General features: G+C 40.4%; 1 non-coding gene across 1 annotated transcript; it reads right to left on the bottom strand.

The window, feature by feature from the left end:
* Positions 1–252: 252 nt before the first annotated feature.
* On the bottom strand, positions 253–327 carry Trnas-cga (transfer RNA serine (anticodon CGA)). The gene has a single exon. It is a non-coding gene; the product is annotated as a tRNA-Ser (tRNA).
* Between the last annotated feature and the right edge of the window lie 20352 nt (positions 328–20679).

The following is a 20679-nucleotide window of genomic DNA, read 5'->3' as shown; positions in this document are numbered from 1 at the left end:
GATTGATGAGCGAGGCGTGCAACTACCACCGTCACATTCTAATAAAAGATCTTGCCGAAAAAATTGTGGTCTGATGTAAAATCACTAAGCGTGTCGTAGACTTTTGTCCAGTTCTCGTTGACCAGTCTGGTGTGGCAGGAGAAACAGCAGACGGCAAGACTAAGTTTTAAATTTCGCTTTTAAGAAGTAGTTCATGCAGTAGAATCGAACAAACATACCGTAGTATGAAACTTCCTGGCAGATTAAAACTGTGTGCCGGGCCGAGACTCGAACTCGGGACCTTTGCCTTTCGCGGGCAAGTGCTCTACCAACTGAGCTACCCAAGCACGACTCACGCCCCCTCCTCACAGCTTTACTTCCGCCAGTACCTCGCCTGCTACCTTCCAAACTTAACACAAGCTCTCCTGCGAACCTTTAATAGGAGAATTTTAGGAACGTGCTGTTCATTTCTAAAGAGACCACTAGTGCCACAAATTCTTGAGTAGTGCTCGAGTGTTTTGGACGAACACCAGTTCGAATTAAAAGAAGACATCGAAGCAATGCAGAGGTGGGCTGCGAGATTTGTTTCTGGTAGCTTCGATAAACACACAAGTATTACGGAAACGCTTCGGGAACTCAAATGGAATCCCTGAATGCAAGACAACGGTCTTTTATAGAAAGACTACTGAGAAAATTTAAGAACCGGCCTGTAGAACGATTATACTGCGGCCAAAGTACATTTCGCGCAGGCCGGCCGCGGTGGTCTAGCGGTTCTAGGCGCTCAGTCCGGAACCGCGCGACTGCTACGGCCGCAGGTTCGAATCCTGCCTCGGGCATGGATGTGTGTGATGTCCTTAGGTTAGTTAGGTTTAAGTAGTTCTAAGTTCTAGGGGACTCATGACCACAGATGTTAAGTCCCATGGTGCTCAGAGCCATTTGAGAGCCATTTCGCGCAAGGACCACGAAAATGAAACAAGGGAAACTAGAGCTCGTACAGAGGTATATAGACAGTCGTTTTTCCTCGCTCTGTTTGCGACAGGAACAGGAAAAGAAATGATTAATAGTGTTACAAGGCACACTACGCCACGCACAATTAGGTGGCTTGCGGAGTATATTCGAGGGCGATTCAATAAGTAATCCAACATATTTTTTTCTCGGCCTATTTCGGTTGAAAAAAATGTGGAATTTGTTGTGGGGCACGGTGGAATATTCCCGTTTCAGCCCCTATAGTTTCACGAAGTTACGATAGGTACCGGCGCTATACCTATCCTTCAAAATGGTGTCTGTATTGGAAATGCGTTATAAGCGGAGAGCTGTCATTGAGTTCCTTTTGGCGGAAAACCAGGGCATCGCTGATGTCCATAGGTGCTTGCTGATTGTCTACGGAGACCTGGTAGTAAAAAAAGCGAGGTGAGTCGTTGGGTGAGGCGTCTGTCCTCATCGCAATAAGGTCGGAAAAACCTGTCCGATCTCCCTCGCACTAGCCGGCCACAAACAAACTTAGGGGACTGAAGAAACGACTTGAGCGTGCTTGTCGCCAAAAAATTAAAACGAACTTTTCCTTCATCATGACAACACAAGGCTTGCGCACGCAGAAGAGCTCGCTAAACTTGATTGGACAGTTCTTCTCATCTAGCCTACATCCCCGATCTTGAACCTTCCGACTTCCATCTGTTAAGCCCAACGAAGGGGAGCAGCATGTGCATATTGATGTACCAACACGTTGGCTACGACTAATATCACGTGGGTGCTCGAAAACTTCAAACTTAAACTGCTTAAGTAATTCCTTCGGGCGAACGTTTTGGTGAAGAAGCGTTACACCGCTGGTCAACAATCCACGCCATTTGTTTTGAACGGTGCATCGCGGCCTGTGAGGATACTGACAGTAGGTCTTCTCTTTTATGCTCTCTTCTCAAGGCTTGAAGTTAATGAGTAGGACGCTCTTGGATCTCAAACCAACTGTGGCCATAACCTTTATGATGCTCGTAATTTGTTTTGCTTTTTATTTGGTTTTGTCGAGGATAATGAATTATGCGATTCCATTGGCTGTGTAACTCCCATTCGTCGTTTCTTGTGATCATCTGCCAAAAGGCGAGGTCCGCAGCTCGTGGTCGTGCGGTAGCGTTCTCGCTCCCCACGCCCGGGTTCCCGGGTTCGATTCGCGGTGGGGTCAGGGATTTCCTCTGCCTCGTGATGACTGGGTGTTGTGTGCTGTCCTTAGGTTAGTTAGGTTTAAGTAGTTCTAAGTTCTAGGGGACTGATGACCATAGATGTTAAGTCCCATAGTGCTCACAGCCATTTGAACCAAAAGGCGAGAAACTAACCTGGAACACACTTTTCTATATTTGTTGAATAAATTTAGTGAAAAAGTCAATCGATCAAAACAGAAACGTCTACGCTGTGGAATCTTTACCGCAATCCTTGATTTCACTTCGCCAGTGACAACTGCATGTCGCTCTCATAGTTATTCATCTTGAATATTCCTTCGTCTGCCATGAAACATTATGCACCATTTTCGAACTAAAGCTTCAGACATGGCATTTCCATAAACTGCGGTTATCTGTCTGTCAATTTAGACACAGCGAAGTTCCTGACGTTCAGCAACCATATTACAGCAGGAACCTCACACTTGGGAGAGGGGAGATCGTTTATTTTGCCACACATTTTAAAATCGCGCAGATAAACAATAAACGATCATTCCTGCTCGCTGTTAACGTTATATTGGGGCCAACGATTCAGAGGGTCTATGACACGGTGATGGGGGTGACATGGTGGGGGGACAATAGCGTCACATCAAAACTTTCCTTTTTTTGGAATGACTCTCGTATTATCATGAGCTGTACGTGAAATATAAGTTTTGGCAGCAGAATGGTGGCACGTTCTTCCTCTAATACTGGTTCTTTAAATGCCCCCCCCCCCCCCCCCCACAAGGGTTCGCGAGGATTACGTCGTACTTCTTCCAAGGATTCCCATGAACGTTCTCCGAGCATTTGTGCTGAACTTTTATCTGTGCTATATCGACCTGTTACGACCCAAACAACTCGTCTGTGAATTTGTTAGCGCCGGCCGTCGTGGCCGAGCGCTCTAGGCGCTTCAGTCCGGAACCGCGCTGCTGCTATGGTCGCAGGTTCGAATCCTGCCTCGGGCATGGATGTGTGTGAGGTCCTTATGTTAGTTACGTTTAAGTAGCTGTACGTTCTAGGGGACTGATGACCTCAGATGTTAAGTCCCATAGTGCTCAGAGCCATTTCATTTCACTTCTTTAGATGTCTATTTTCGTGCCTGCTTGACAAAGACAACAAAAACTGGGAAAGTGCTCAAGAACTTGTCGCACTATCTTCTTCACAGATGCACTATACTCTCCTAGAACCCTTCCAAAAGAGTTACGCTTTCTTTTCATCTTTCCCACTACTGATGAGAGTTGGCAATACTCTCTAAGGATTTAAAGGTTGGCTACAGCGCGCTACACAAGCTCTGGAATCTAAGATAATGTTCTCGCGCTTCGCAGCGCACGGATTAATTAGTGGCAGTTTGGAAGCCAGTGTAGCAGCCCGCCTGCTGCGGTGCGCACGTGTGTTGGGCGACGGGTCGTCGCCGAGCTGCCGTACTGCTGTGCCTGCCAGCAGCGACACAGGATTTGATATTGAGTTGACATTTTTTATAATCTGCAATGTGCTTATTAATTTAAAGGAAAGGGTTTGTGTATGTGCGTACTAGCAGACGGTAATTTTGATAATGATAGGAGTTGAATTCTTAAGGGAAACCATTGTTAGGCGAATAGATTAAGTATTGACTTTTGTCATTGATTTATTTTGTAATTGCCAGGGAGTTGTTTCACTATGTATTTAATTGAGAAGCATTTCAGTCTGTCTCAAGAGTTTGATTAATATTGCTTTAATGCCACTGGAGGCAGATTTACATACGAAGCGATTGTTCAAAGAGCTTCTAGTGTTTTGTTAATTGAATGAGAAACAATCGCTTTCAGAATATAGTTTTTGGAAAAAAGGAATTACTTCTTTGGGTTATCATTTATCGAGTTTAGATTTGACCAAACCCTTTCTCTTGAATTATATGTAGTTGTAGTAAGCAGCAGCAGCCGCAGCAACAGCAGGAGCCGCCATACAGAACATGCTTTGCACTCAGCACGACTGATAGGTTTTTTTTTGTTTTTGTTAAATAATGGAGTGCAGCAGATAAAGCAGTGGCACTAGAAAGGCCAAGTAAGTTATTTGTTGTGCACAGGACCAATAAAAATAAATAAATAAAGTTTAGGCGATCTCTGTAATAGTAAAGTTAACAAGAGTACAAGCATGAGATTTTCAGTAGAAAAGATAAGAAGATAGAGCTTTCACCTGTCAACATGCCTGCCAGGATACCTTTTTTTTTTTAATGAGTCGTAGTTAGATATGCTTCGTCTTTCTACTGCCAACAGCAAGCTTACGCAACAGCAATCATTTGTGGCTGCACAGCATTTTGATCGCTTGCACACTGCTTTGTATTAACACAAAATTTTATTTCAGCAGTTTTGTCTTTGAATTTGTTGGTGCATTGTGTAATAGTTCATTGAACAGTGGTATTTTTAGATTAGCGGTGTATTTTAGTGACATGTTTTCGTTCGTATAGCGACAATGATGACGCGAGCACAAAAGAAAATGGAAAAGATTGCAGATGCTATAGCAAACGCGAACGTAGAAACGGTTCCGAACATGAATGTAGAATCGGTTTCAAACGCAGTTTCCGAAAATTCGGAACAGAGAGTAGAAAATTCTTTTGAGAATATTGAGATCCGGGAATTTTCGAACAATACTGCGGAGAATCGGAATGTAGGCGATCATTTGCCAACAGTGCTTGGTGAACAACTGTGTGCTACACGCAATTTAGGACATGACAATACAGTGACGCAAACCGAACTCATTACGAGAAATTCCAGCGTTGCTTCTGCCTCGAAAGTGCAGAGCAATTTTGTTTCCCCACTTTCGGTGGAAATTTAGGTCTCGTTGTCACTCCGATAGAGCGGAGTAATTTTGCCTTTCCTTCTGTTAGTGGAAATGCAGGTACTGGTTCTGCTTTAACAGAGAAGAGTAACGTTGTACTCCCTGCCCCCAGTAATGATGTCTTACAATTGTTGCTGAGTAAACTCACTGGATTTAATGACAGACAGGAGAGTAAACTCACTGAATTTAATGACAGACAAGAGAGTAAACTCACTGAATTTAATCACAGGCAAGAGAGTAAACTCACTGAATTTAATGACAGACAAGAGAGTAAACTCACTGAATTTAATGACAGACAAGAGAGTAAACTCACTGAATTTAATGACAGACAAGAGAGTAAACTCACTGAATTTAACAACAATAATGCAAAGAATTTCAAATCGCTTCAGAACGAAATTAACGAGGTGAAGAGAATGACAATTAAATCGTAAATTTGAAGAAATGATCACTCAGTTGAAAAGTCGGGTACGTGAAGAATTCAAATCAGGTATTAATAATCTTGTATCCTGACTTGATCACGTACAAAATGTTGATATTGTTGAAGTGAAACGACAGACGTCACAACAAGAACTGCAAGTAGAGGAATTAGTGAAAACTGTCGAGTCATTGCAATTACAGACCACCAATGAAGTTTCAAAGATAGAAACTCAATTAATGACAGTAGCTAACAGGTAGATGAATTATCCATGAAAATGACGGAACTGAGTAGCGGGTTAGAAACGAGGTCAGATAACACTCAGCCGGTACCGATCGCGGATACCGAAGAATTTCAGTCTCTCCTACGTTTCAAACAAGGGCAGATGACAATTAATTGGCAAAACAAACGTGACGTGAAAAATATACAGGAACAGCTTGCCAGAATCGAAGAAAAGATCGATCGCAGCAATGACACTGGCAGATCCGATAATTACCAAATTGGTAACGACAATGAGCGCGTTAATTATGGAAATGCTGACCACTGTTCTCGCGAATATGACACGTTTGCGGGACTTAATGAAGGAAACGTGAATCATTCTGTAAAAGAAAACTCATCCGCTAAGAAAAATGACGAGTCTGACTATAAGCATTTTCTCACAGTTAGGAAATTTAAAATTTTTCGGAATGTTAGTAACGGAATCCACCCTCGAGAGTGGTTACAACAATTTGACTATTCTTTACCACCAACACGGCCAATTGGCCACAAACTGGAATTCATTTGCAGTTATCTTGAAGGAGAACCTGCAACAAGAATGCGCTCAATAGTACGTGAATGTCACACATATGGTGATTTTTATCACGCGTTCTTATCTGCTTACTGGTCAGAGACTACACAAGATCGTGTAAAATATTACAGCATTATGATGCAAAGCCCCCCCCCCCCCCCCCATGAACTATGGACCTTGTCGTTGGTGGGGTGGCTTGCGTGCCTCAGCGATACAGATGGCCGTACCGTACGTGCAACCGCAACGGAGGGGTATCTGTTGAGAGGCCAGACAAACGTGTGGTTCCTGAAGAGAGGCAGCAGCCTTTTCAGTAGTTGCAGGGGCAACAGTCTGGATGATTGACTGATCTGGCCTTGTAACATTAACCAAAACGGCCTTGCTGTGCTGGTACTGCGAACGTCTGAAAGCATGCAGCTTTACTGTATGATTAAATGATGATGTCGTCCTCTAGGGGAAAATATTCCGGAGGTAAAATATTCCCCCATTCGGATCTCCGGGCGGGGACTACTCAAGAGGACGTCGTTATCAGGAGAAAGAAAACTGGCGTTCTACGGATCGGAGCGTGGAATGTCAGATCCCTTTATCGGGCAGGTAGGTTAGAAAATTTAAAAAGGGAAATGGATAGGTTAAAATTACACATAGTGGGCACTAGTGAAGTTCGGTGGCAGGAGGAACAAGACTTCTGGTAAGGTGACTAAAAGGTTATAAATACAAAATCAAATAGGGGTAATGCAGGAGTAGGTTTAATAATGAATAGGAAAATAGGAATGCGGGTAAGCTACTACAAACAGCATAGTGAACGCATTATTGTGACCAAGATAGACACAAAGCCCACGCCTACTACAGTAGTACAAGTTTATATGCCAACTAGGTCTGCAGATGATGAAGAAATTGAGGAAATGTATGATGAGATAAAAGAAATTATTCAGGTAGTGAAGGGAGACGAAAATTTAATAGTCATGGGTGACTGGAATTCGTCAGTATGAAAAGGGAGAGAAGGAAACATAGTAGGTGAATATGGATTGGGGGGAAGAAATGAAAGAGGAACCCGTCTGGTAGAATTTTGCACAGAGCATAACTTAATCATAGGTAATACTTGGTTCAAGAATCATAAAAGAAGGTTGTATACATGGAAGAATCCTGGAGATACTTAAAGGTATCAGATAGATTATATAATGGTAAGACAGAGATTTAGGAATCAGCTTTTAAATAGTAAGACATTTCTTGGGGCAGATGTGGACTCTGACCACAATCTATTGGTTATTAACTGTAGATTAAAACTGAAGAAACTACAAAAAGGTGCTAATTTAAGGAGATGGGACCTGGATAAACTGAAAGAATCAGAGGTTGTAGAGAGTTTCAGGGAGAGCATAAGGGAACAATTGACAGCAATGGAGGAAAGAAATACAGTAGAAGAAGAATGGGTAGCTCTGAGGGATGAAGTAGTGAAGGCAGCAGAAGATCAAGTAGGTAAAAAGACGAGGGCTAATAGAAATCCGTGGGTAACAGAAGAAATATTGAATTTAATTGATGAAAGGAGAAAATATAAAAATTCAGTAAATGAAGCAGGCAAAACGTAATACAAACGTCTCAAAAATGAGATCGACAGGAGGTGCAAAATGGGTAAGCAGGGATGGCTAGAGGACAAGTGTAAGGATGCAGAGGCTTATCTCACTAGGGGTAAGATAGATACTGCCTACAGGAACGTTAAAGAGACCTTTGGAGAAAAGTGAGTCACTTGTATGAATATCAAGAGCTCAGATGGAAACCCAGTTCTAAGCAAAGAAGGGAAAGAAGGGAAAGGTGGAAGGAGTATATAGAGGGTTTATACAAGGGAGATGTGCTTGAGGACAATGTTATGGAAATGGAAAAGGATGAAGATGAAATGGGAGATACGATACTGCGGGAAGAGTTTGACAGAGCACTGAAAGACCTGAGTCGAAACAAGGCCCCCGGAGTAGACAACATTCCATTAGAACTACTGACGGCCTTGGGAGAGCCAGTCATGACAAAACTCTACCATCTGGTGAGCAAGATGTATGAGGCAGGCGAAATACCATCAGACTTCAAGAAGAATAAAATAATTCCAATCCCAAAGAAAGTAGGTGTTGACAGATGTGAAAATTACCGAACTATCAGTCTAATAAGTCACAGCTGCAAAATACTAACGCGAATTATTTACAGACAAATGGAAAAACTGGTAGAAGCGGACCTCGGGGAAGATCAGTTTGGATTCTGCAGAAATGTTGGAACACGTGAGGCAATACTGACCTTACGACATTTCTCAGAAGGAAGATTAAGGAAAGACAAACCTACGTTTCTAGCATTTGTAGACTTAGAGAAAGCTTTTGACAATGTTGACTGGAATACTCTCTTTCAAATTCTAAAGGTGGCAGGGGTAAAATACAGGGAGCGAAAGGCTATTTACAATTTGTACAGAAACCAGATGGCAGTTATAAGAGTCGAGGGTCATGAAAGGGAAGCAGTGGTTGGGAAGGGAGTGAGACAGGGTTGTAGCCTCTCTCCGATGTTATTTAATCTGTATATTGAGTAAGCAGTAAAGGAAGCAAAAGAAAAATTTGGAGTAGGTATTAAAATTCATGGAGAAGAAATAAAAACTTTGAGGTTCGCCGATGACATTGTAATTCTGTCAGAGACAGCAAAGGACTTGGAAGAGCAGTTGAACGGAATGGACAGGGTCTTGAAAGGAGGATATAAGATGAACATCAACTAAAGAAAACGAGGATAATGGAATGTAGTCAAATAAAATCGAGTGATGCTGAGGGAATCAGATAAGGAAATGAGACACTTAAAGTACTAAAGGAGTTTTGATATTTGGGGAGTAAAATAACTGATGATGGTCGAAGTAAGTAGGACATAAAATGTAGACTGGAAATGGCAAGGAAAGCGTTTCAGAAGAAGAGAAATTTGTTAACATCGAGTATAGATTTAAGTGTCAGGAAGTCGTTTCTGAAAGTATTTGTATGGAGTGTAGCCATGTATGGAAGTGAAACATGGATGATAAATAGCTTGGACAAGAAGAGAATAGAAGCTTTCGAAATGTGGTGCTACAGAAGAATGCTGAAGATTAGATGGGTAGATCACATTACTAATGAGGAGGTATTGAATAGAATTGGGGAGAAGAGGAGTTTGTGGCACACCTTGACAAAAAGAAGGGACCGGTTGGTAGGACATGTTTTGAGGCATCAAGGTATCACAAATTTAGCATCGGAGGGCAGCGTGGAGGGTAAAAATCGTAGAGGGAGACCAAGAGATGAATACACTAAGCAGATTCAGAAGGATGTAGGTTGCAATAAGTACTGGGAGACGAAGCAGCTTGCACAGGATAGAGTAGCATGGAGAGCTGCATCAAACCAGTCTCAGGACTGAAGACCACAACAACAACAACAATGATGCAAAGTTATGAGCAGTCGAAATTTTCAACTCCAGTGCAATATTTTTAAAACATGATGCGCATGAACAGATATTTAACGAATCCGTACAGTCAGTCGGAATTAATTCGTATCTGTTTGACCAAACTGCCGAACAGATTTACGCCACATAATTTTGGCAGGTGGGTGCAAAGATGACTTGGAGGCATTCCAAGCTCTTTTGTAAGAATTATAATTTGACAACTATCAAAACACACAAGAGTTAATAGTAATCAGTATTCGGAAAATAATAATCCGCGGCGTGACCGTAAACGCGTATGGAACTCGGACGAACCTCACGAGTACAGGGCGGTAGAAGATAGGCGCGATATACGGCATCAACCGTATAAAACAGATCATAGACGCCAGAGAAATGAATTTTATGATCATAGGAAATCTCAGTACAGTAACAGAGATCGCGGATCGCGAGAGCAAAGGCGTTATGGAAATAAAAATTATATTAGAAGGAATGGTCGCGGTAGAGACAACCGAAATTGGCGCGGACACGCAAATTACAATTCGGAACGCGGTGCTCATGTAGAATACAGAGCATGCAGCCCACGTGATAATTATGGTCATAAAAATTATGAGAACCAAATCAGTTATGATGAGGGGACAAATCGAAATTGGCAGGATCACAGAAATTCCATTTTAGAGCGTGGCGGCAATGTAGAAATCAGACCACCAAACCCAAGCAATAATTCGCGGCAACACGAGCCGGCACAACAATGACTAGCAACAAGGACTACAAACGAACCGTTTGTAGCGGCGGAGAGCCGACACACAAATTATGTTAACTTTGTTGGACTGGAGGACATTAGAGACACATTATTACAAGAAAATGACAACAGCGAAATTATGTATACTCATCCAATTATAAAAATCTCGGTAGGAAATATTCTACTTTCAGCTGTACTTGATTCTGGCAGCCCTGTGAATGTAATTAGCGAGACAATGTTTAAGAAGTGTGAACAGGCATCTGTTTGTCGAACCTTGCCATTATTAAAGACCAAATCAAAGGGAGTCATTCAAGGAAAGAATGTAGACGTACGTAATCAGACTTCTTTAGTTTTCAGGTGTCATGGACATGAGTTTTCTGCAAATTTCGTAGTAGTCCCTCTTTAATCAACAGAAATGATTTTAGATGTGGAATTCCTACGTGAATATAGAGGAACGTTATACTTTTGTAATGCTGAAGTCATTTACGAGTGAATCAAATGCTAGTCACACTTAAATTTCGAGGATGGTTAACAAAGGAGGATGAGGAAGTGAATTATCTGCATTTTCTCTTTCCACTTGAGGCACAACAGTCACTGAATTAGCCTAGTAGTTGCACAGATAACATCAGTACGTTTTACTGTGAAACAGAACAACCCATTAGTGCAGAACGATTAACTAAATGGAAAGTTTACCGAGACGAAGTAGATTCTAATCCAGGCACTGATGAGTTATTTGAAATATTACAAACAAATTGTGAAGTTTTTTCTCACAAGACAGGAACAATACATAACTTTCTTTATGAATTCAAGGTCAAGGAACATAATATATTTTTTGTACCTCCATACGTCATCCCATTAACATACAGAGACAAAGTCAAACAGGAAATACAATCCATGTTAGAGCAGAGAATCATCGACTTTGCTGTGAGTTCATATAACAGTCCATTACATGTGGTTAAGAAAAGGGATAATTCCATTAGACTGGTTCTTGATTCCAGACAAATTAACACAGTAATCCAACCTGAAACCGATAGACCACAGACACTAGATGAACTATAGCAAAAAATTCCGTGGGGTGAAGGTGATGTCATCTTTGGACTTACAAAGTAGTTTTTGGCAAATAGAATTAAATCCGAGGTGTAGGAAATACACAGCTTTCCTTTGTTTTGGAAACTGTTACCAATTTCAAAAATTGCCATTTGGTCTCAACGTTTCGTCATCTGCATTTATCTGTGGTTTGAATACAATATTACCGACACACTTAAAAGACAGGATCACCACTTATGTTGACGACATTTTGATCACAGAAAATTCATGGATAAAACACAACCAAGTATTAAGTGAATTATTACAAACATTTCGGGAACATGGCATTACAGTCAATTTTAAAAAAATCGGACTTTGGTAGAACACAAATCATATTTCTTGGCCACATTGTTACAACAAAAGGCATTCTACCCGATCCAGAAAAATTAAACGCAATCAAAGAAATGCCCTACCAACAAACAAGCGACAATTAAGAGGATTTTTGGAACTAATAAATTTTTATCGTCGTTTTATTAGCCTACAAAGCTTGTCAATACCTAGATTATGTCAACTAACAGGTAATAACACAGTTTGGGACTGGGATCATGTTGCTCAAACAGAGTACCACGATTTGAAAACTGCCCTACTGAATGCACCTATATTGTCACATCCTCATGTATCTCTTGATTTTTGCCTTTAGATGGCTCAAGATCTGGGCTTTGTGTCCATTTCTTCCAAGAAGTTGTTGAAAATGGAATTCTTACTCAGAAAAGTATAGCTTTTTCCAGTCGAGTATTAACAAAATCAGAGCGCAACTATTTAGTCACGGAGCTGGAAGCATTAGCCATAGCATGGGCGTTCGATAAATTTCGCTACTATTTGCAAGGCAAGCACACCAAACTATACACCGACCATCGGGCGTTACAATTCCTCGTCAGCCAAATTAAATCACGACCGTTTAAAACGTTGGGCTTTGTTTCTTCAGGAATTTAACTTCGCTGTTATATATATTCCAGGTTCACAAAACATCATTGCTGATGCGCTTTAACGAGCACCTCTTGGTTTAGCTCAAAGTAACGAGGAATATTGACTAGAAGGTAATTACAGCTTACTCTACATGCAGAAGGTTGCTTTTGAAAACTTCATTTCATCCTCATTAAGTGACATTGCTCGTGAACAAAAAAAGGATTCGATTTGGAAGGCTATAAAAAGGAAGTGGGAGAATAAGTCACATGCTGCTATAAGACAGTTTTATTTCATACGTGATAACATCTTATTCAGACGCAGACGTCCTGACAGTCCTTGGGTTTTATGCATACCAGACGACCTTGTAAATAAACTCATTTGGTACACAAATCTTAGTTATGTCCACTTTGTTGCGAAGAAATGTTTTAAACAATTACGAGACTCATGTTATTTTTACAATATGGGAAAGAGAATCCGTAAAGTCCTGGCAATATGCAAGTTATGTCAGAAAGCAAAATCACCAACAGTGACACACAGAACACCACTATTTCCAATCATCCCAGTCAAATTAAAAGAGATGGCTGCCGTGGATATCTTCAGGCCAGTAATCAGATCTAGACAAGGCCATTCATATGTTTTCATAGCTGTTGAGCCTACTTCGAAATTTGTCTCATTCACATCTTTACGAAAAGCTACAGCAAAATCAGTTTCTACAGCATTCGTCAAGAATCTCTTGAAGGAAGTAGGGCACGCTGACAAGGTAATTTCTGACAATGGCCCACAATTCCGTTCCAACAGTTGGTTGAAAACCTTGCGCCGCAGAAAAATTAAACCTGTATTTATATCACGTTTTATGCCATCATGTAACCCATCAGAACGTATCATGAAGGAATTAGGTAAACTTTGCAGATTGTACTGCCGTTGCCAACATAGAAACTGGGACGTACATTTATCCGATTTCCAAAACATTATTAATGAACTACCTGATGATTCCACTATCCTGCCTCCACTACTCGTGAGGAAAAATAAACAACAACCAGATAGGATAAAACAATTAGTAGCCTTCCCTGTACAGCGAGGTTTAAGACACCATGAAGTGGTAAGTATAGCATTACAGAACGTCAAGAAAGCTGCAGACAGAAGAAAGAAGCTACATAATCGACGAGGCAACGTCAAGAATTTACAGGTAGGTCAAAAATTATTGCTTGGATCACATCGACTATCTCATAAGGGAAAATATTTGAGTAGGAAGTTTTTCTTGGTGTATGAAGGACCCTTCCGTATACGACGCATTAAACACACAAACGCTGTGGAACTTGAGACAATACGAACACATAAATCGCAAGGTCTTCATCACTTATCACACATTAAAATTTTCAAGGAATAAGGCCCTAGGGGATTTACTGATCTTTATTAAATATATGTGTGGCGAGCATAGGTGCCCCAGCTGTTACAGTATATTCTTCCGATTTTAATTTTCAGTACTGTTTCATAACCTTTGACTAACCTGTTTACCTATTACTCTTTTACTATCAATCTATCCTGTATGAAAGAACAAGAATGAATGATTATGAATGATTTGTATTGTTTGAGAGAATGAGAACTTTGTAAAGGGACGTTTCTGACAAGAGGATTATACCAGTTGTTGACATCTTGCGATTGTTCACTGAAGCAATGAAATTTTCGTGACTTATTTGAAGGAAAATGCAAGAAATAACTATGTACGTTTTTTAGGGAGAAATAACAGAAACTGTTGACATTATCTTGAGGAGAAATATAGTGTATAAGTGGCTCTGAATTGAGAAGGTATATTTTATGGGCAATAGTATAATTATGAAACCTTCGAACTGACACTTGTTCTGATTTATGAGATAGTTTGAAGAGTGATGATTTATGAGGATTTTTCGTGTTTATTAGTTTGCCAGGTAAGACGTATTAAGATTTATGGACCACTCATGAATAGTGTGACACAATGAGGAAGCACTTTGCAGACATTTATACGACAAGAGAAGGTAAGAAAGATACACTTCTAAACGAAGAAACCTACACAGTAATGTTAAGGTAGAGTACACACTTACTTAAAATCTAAGTCACAGTAAAGTTAAGACATAGCTATGAGTCACAAAAGGAGTTCTGATGCAAATACACAGCAAAGTGTTGAATTACGTGAGGAATGAGTGCCAAGAATATTTTTTGCTCTGTGAAATTGTGGAATGGTAAGAATGATACTGTTGTTTCTCTTCTTATTGTTAAGGTTGACTTTATTGCATTTCTTACAGGAAACATGATCGCAACGGAAGTTTTCTCCATTGCAGAAACGAAAGCACTTAACGTGACGTAATTTTGTGTAGTAGACGATGTTTTCAGATCGGAGCGTAGCACGCTTGCCGTTAAGGGTCGCGAGAAGAAAGACGTTCCAGAAACAGTCGGCCGTGACAAAAGAAAAAAAAACCACTGAGCTATGACCTAGATAATTATGTGGTGCATTAAACGATTTCTTTTCTCTTTCCAGAGTGTAATGAGTCTCACGCCAAGAGGCTATAGTATCTGCCATATTTTATGAATGTGTAAATAGCAGTGCAAAATAAGTCAATTTAATATTTATCTTGTGTTTTTCTATTTCATGATTGTCATTTAGTGATGCAGTGCCGGTTCCAGTACGAGGTTATTTGGAAGGTAATGATTTTTCTCTTGTCATGTCATAAATTAATTTTTTGTCACCTTGATGAGTAAACCATTTCTTTCAGTTTCTACTGTACGGATGGAGGGGTTTCGTGTGTTGTATTTCGTGAATAATCTTTTTTTTAATGTAATTTGTAAGTTGTTTCTTTTTCTTGTTGTTTGTGACCATCCAAGGTATGACCACACAGATTGATACGAAGACTAAGGGAGACCTCCAAACACAGACAATGAGGACTCCATATAAAAACGATTGAGGCGCTATACCACAGACATTGACGTCTGACATCAGAAATATTGACAGTCATTGCAGACGGATAATTGTAAATTTGGTATAACTTAGTAATTAGAGTGTAAAAATTGTGACTCAGAGTCACGTAATTATTCACTAAAATTTGTAAATATTCATGAATTGATTTGGCAAGCCGTTGGCTAGACTTTTTCTAAATGATTCTGTAACTTTTATTACATAAAATAGCATCACTAGGGAATTACTTTTCTATTTGTAGGATTATTTAAATATTTTATAACCAAAATGTACATAACAATTATTGTAACAAATATTGTAACATTCTTTTTCAGTATCACTAGTAATGTAAAAATAGTAGGTAATTAGAGTTCAACGGCACAGGATTTATGCCTTGAAATTAAAATAATTTTTTTTGTGTAGTGCCACATTTGTAATGGTTCGTGGTCACAATCAAAACTTTGCAACTGTTACTGGCCAAACTAATCGTAAGAAAATTAACTTGCCACCGTGTGGTGAGCCTCATATTATGGTTCAAATGGCTCTGAGCACTATGGGACTTAACATCTGTGGTCATGAGTCCCCTAGAACTTAGAACTACTTAAACCTAACTAACCTAAGGACATCACACACATCCATGCCCGAGGCAGGATTAGAACCTGCGACCGTAGCAGTCGCGCGGTTCCGGACTGAAGCGCCTCATATTATGACTGAATTGAAAAATACATGCCACAAATATGTGATTACTGTGGCGAGAAATTTAAAGAAAATTGACTTTACCACAGTGTGGTGAGTCTCACATTATTCATGACTTAAGATATATGCCACAAATCTGTAACTGTGGCAGAGTTAAAGAAAACATTTAAATGAGCTCAGAGCTCACATGCCTGTTTATATGATATAATATTATTCCTTGCTTAATTTCTGTAATTAGGTTAGAGATATCGTATTTTAAAGGGAGAATCTACTTTCTATAAAATATGACTTTTCCAGTATACAGAAATACTCGACTGAGACTTGTACTACATAAGTTTGAGGAGGTACTTATGCAATAACGCAGTGACGGGCGGTTGTCAGTGGACACGAGGTCCCTGAGTCTGCCAACACTGTCAAACTGCGTCATATTGGGAGAATGGACGTTATGTATGGTTGTCAGTGGGCACAGGGTCCCTGAGTCTGCCTACGTTATTAAACTGTCTCACCAGGGGAAAATATGACTTAAGGTGTGGTTGTCAGTGGATACGAAGTCCCTGAGTCTGCTTACGCCGTAAATTAACTGATGTTGGAATATTAGTGTGGTTGTCAGTGGATATGCAGTCCCTGAGTCTACCGCACTTAAAACATGTAGACCTGGTTCTTTTGACCAGAGGGAACTGCGAGCATAAAAACATAAAATATCATGTACTCAGACCACGACTGATTAAAGTCATGGAAACATAAGTGCCAAAATTCACAAAATAAAATATTATTTTTTACTGGTTATTAGGTTTTGTTAGCTTATTGAAGACTATTCAATGCTCAAGTAGTTATTGTTACACATCTGTTAAAACTTGTATGAGCTTTTTTATCTACTTGTGTAAGAAACTTGTTATATTTCCTTTGATATTTTCTTATTACATACATGCTAGGCTAGCAACATTTTCATATTATTTTTGTAAAAGGAGCCATGTTTTCTCCTTTTCAATCAATTAGGCAAGCAACGTTTCTGCCATTTTTGTATAAAATTTAACATTTTTCTCTTTCCTATATGCCATGCAAGAAAATTTTAGTCGTTTTGTAAAAAATTTTTACTTAGATGCTAAGCAAGAAATACTTTTAGTCATTGGATATAAATTGTAACATTTTTCTCTTTGCCTAATTTTTTCGTCGTTTTGTAAAAAACTGCTGTGCCCGCCAGCAGCGACACAGGATTTGATATTGAGTTGATATTTTTTATAATTTGCAATGTGCTTATTAATTTAAAGGAAAGGGTTTGTGTATGTGCGTACTAGCAGACGGTAATTTTGATAATGATAGGAGTTGAATTCTTAAGGGAAACCATTGTTAGGCGAATAGATTAAGTATTGACTTTTGTCATTGATTTATTTTGTAATTGCCAGGGAGTTGTTTCACTATGTATTTAATTGAGAAGCATTTCAGTCTGTCTCAAGAGTTTGATTAATATTGCTTTAATGCCACTGGAGGCAGATTTACATACGAAGCGATTGTTCAAAGAGCTTCTAGTGTTTTGTTAATTGAATGAGAAACAATCGCTTTCAGAATATAGTTTTTGGAAAAAAGGAATTACTTCTTTGGGTTATCATTTATCGAGTTTAGATTTGACCAAACCCTTTCTCTTGAATTATATGTAGTTGTAGTAAGCAGCAGCAGCCGCAGCAACAGCAGGAGCCGCCATACAGAACATGCATTGCACTCAGCACGACTAGTAGGTTTTTTTTTTTTTTTTTTTTGTTAAATAATGGAGTGCAGCAGATAAAGCAGTGGCAGCAGAAAGGCCAAGTAAGTTATTTGTTGTGCACAGGACCAATAAAAATAAATAAATAAAGTTTAGGCGATCTCTGTAATAGTAAAGTTAACAAGAGTACAAGCAAGAGATTTTCAGTAGAAAACACGAGATAAGAAGATATAGCTCGCGACTTTTACTGATTTCATGTGATCGTCCCTTTTCATATCGCTCCTTAGTATTACCTTTAAGTATTTACACGATGTTACCACTAACCTTGTAATAGTTCTTTCTTTTTGTTATATATATTCGTGTGACTCAGTGCCACATTGTAGATCGTTCACGAAGATCCGAGCACACAGAATGGGTTCAGGTGTGTGAATGGTTCGAAAACTTTTTAAATAACGAAACCCAATACGTTGTACTGTGTGACGGGTGTTGATCAAAGACAAAGGTATGTTTAGGAGTGTTCCAGGAACGTGGCATAGGACCGCTCTTGTTCTCGATGTGCATAAACAAACTGACTGGTAGCACGAACAGCCGTCTGCAAGTATTTACGATCACGCCGTAGTTTTAGGGAAAGAATCGTCGTCGAATGACTGTAAGGGGATGCAGGATGACTTGGACAAAATTTCTATTTGGTGTGATGTATGGCACTTGCTCTAAATGTTATTGCACATGAGTAGTCATGTAATGTCCTAATACAGTACTAGCGGCGTGCTGCTTGTCGCAGTCACGACGACTATATATGCGTAACGTCGAAAAGCGACATGACATGGAAGCAGCACGTAAGGTCGATTGTAGGGAAGACAACTAGTCGACTGCGGTTTATCAGGACTATTCTAGCTAGATATAGCTCACCGATAAAGGAGATCTCGTGCAAAGCACTAGTACGGCCTCTTTCTGAGTGCTACTCGAGTGTTGTCCGATTAATATGAGGCAACGAAGGCGTGCTGCTGGAGTCACACATAGGTTCGACCAGCAAGCGAATATTACAGAAATGCTCCGTGAACTCCAGTAGGAGTACGCAGAGGAAGGAAAACTTTCTTTTCGCGAAACATTATCGAGAAAGATGGAGAATCGGTAGGTTAGGACAGCACGGGCAAAATGCGCTCTTGTGTTATCTTGTTGAGAGATACACGGAAGCCTCTAAAATAGGATAGAACCACCAGTCTAAACACGTGACACATGTGAAGTATGCTGTCTAAATTCGAACCAGAGATAAGTATGTTGCGTACCCAATGGAACCTCACAGCACCGCGCCGGGTTCTGAGCCCGTATGACAATGCTTAATGATGTCTGCCAGTGTTCGTTCTCCTAGGAGTTTCAACACACGGGTACGTCTATCAGTATGCTGTTCCTAGAACTGGTACTCGCCTGAAAAGACGACGTGGTGTCACCCTCGTGTCCAGTGTTATCGTGGGGCGTACCATTTACGCAGCGGCTCAAATTCTCATTAAGTTCTGAGGGCTAATTCTATGTGTATTGCAACAGTTATGGTTCAAACTACTTCAAATGGCTCTGAGCACTATGGAAGTCAACATCTGAGGTCATCAGTCCCCTAGAACGTGGAACTACTTAAACCCAACTAACCTAAGGACATCAAACACACGTCCATGCCCGAGGCAGGTTTCGAACCTGCGATCGTAGCGGTCGTGCGGTTCCAGACTGAAGCGCCTAGAACCGCTCGGTCAGCAAAAGTTAAGGAAAAGATCCACAAATTACATGGTGCATATTAGAACTTTTCGGTCTCGTAGACTGACAAAGGGCCGGGAGAGCGGTGTGCTGACCACATCTCTCTCCATATTCACATCCAGTGACGCCTTTGGTCTGAGGATGACACGGCGGCCGGTCGGTGCCGTCGAGCCTTCGTGGCCTGTTCAGCGGACTTTTCCATACAAGAACTTTTATTACAGTAATGTTAAGATATCATTCTGTTCCTTAAAACGCTAGTCGAATTGTCTACCTCCGTAACCACGACACACCGTATGCTGACGCAATTTGATCTGTCTCGCCGAATGGAGTTTCGTAATCCAAACTCTTCATCCAAAGAACTTCGTGTCATCGTATGTGGAGCTCGAGTTGACCACGGGAGGGATTATTACGGTCGATCCGACGTTTCCTGCCCATGAAGCTGGCACCAGAATCCGTATACATATTTCCGGCATTCAGTCACGTTGAAATCATAAAAAGCTACCAATTACCGAAGGCGCTTCCTGCAGGAAAACGTTCAAGTAATATTTTTCAGACGTCTCCGATCACTTTGTCTCTGCCAACGACAGAACTAAGTGAATAGAAGCTGCACACTAAACATTTATTAAATCAAAACACACAAAAAGTCTCTAACCAGCCTTTGCAAGTTTGTATGTAAAGTTAATTTCCACCCTGCACATAAACCTTTTACTTGAAATTTGGGGTAACAGACACTAAAATGATGGTGCAAGATGAAAATTTTGACGTTGTCACTATAATTGATGGCATTATAGTATGTTACGACACTTACTCAGCATTGTACATACGCCTATATGAATGTACCAAAATTTGTTTTGGGGAATTACGATTACTGCCCATATCCATGATAGGTAAGCACCACGAAAACAGGTAAAACAGCAATACACTGAACAGAGATACGATTAACCATGAAGATCAGTCATCCACGTTCTCTATTTCAAACACCACGTTCCTCCCTTTCACGATCGAGGTTGAAATGAAATGTTCGCGATCAGCCTCTGAAATGAGTCAGAAACGGTAACAGATTATGAGTATTAATCGGAGCAATTCGAGGTGTAAAGAGGATATACACTGAGGTGACCAGAGTCATTGGATAGCGATATGCGCATATACAGATGGCGGCAGTATCGAGCACACAAGGTACAAAAGAGCAGTGCATTGGCAGTGCTGTCATTTGTATTCAGGTGATTGATGTGGAAAGGTTTCCGACTTGATTATGGGCGCACGAAGGAAGTTAACAGACTCTGAACGCATAATGGGAG

This window comes from Schistocerca gregaria, chromosome X, assembly GCF_023897955.1.
Source record: "Schistocerca gregaria isolate iqSchGreg1 chromosome X, iqSchGreg1.2, whole genome shotgun sequence".
NCBI classification, from domain to species: Eukaryota; Metazoa; Arthropoda; class Insecta; order Orthoptera; family Acrididae; genus Schistocerca; species Schistocerca gregaria.
The sequence above is the reverse complement of the archived record's forward strand: the minus strand, read 5'-3'. Positions and strand labels throughout refer to the sequence as shown.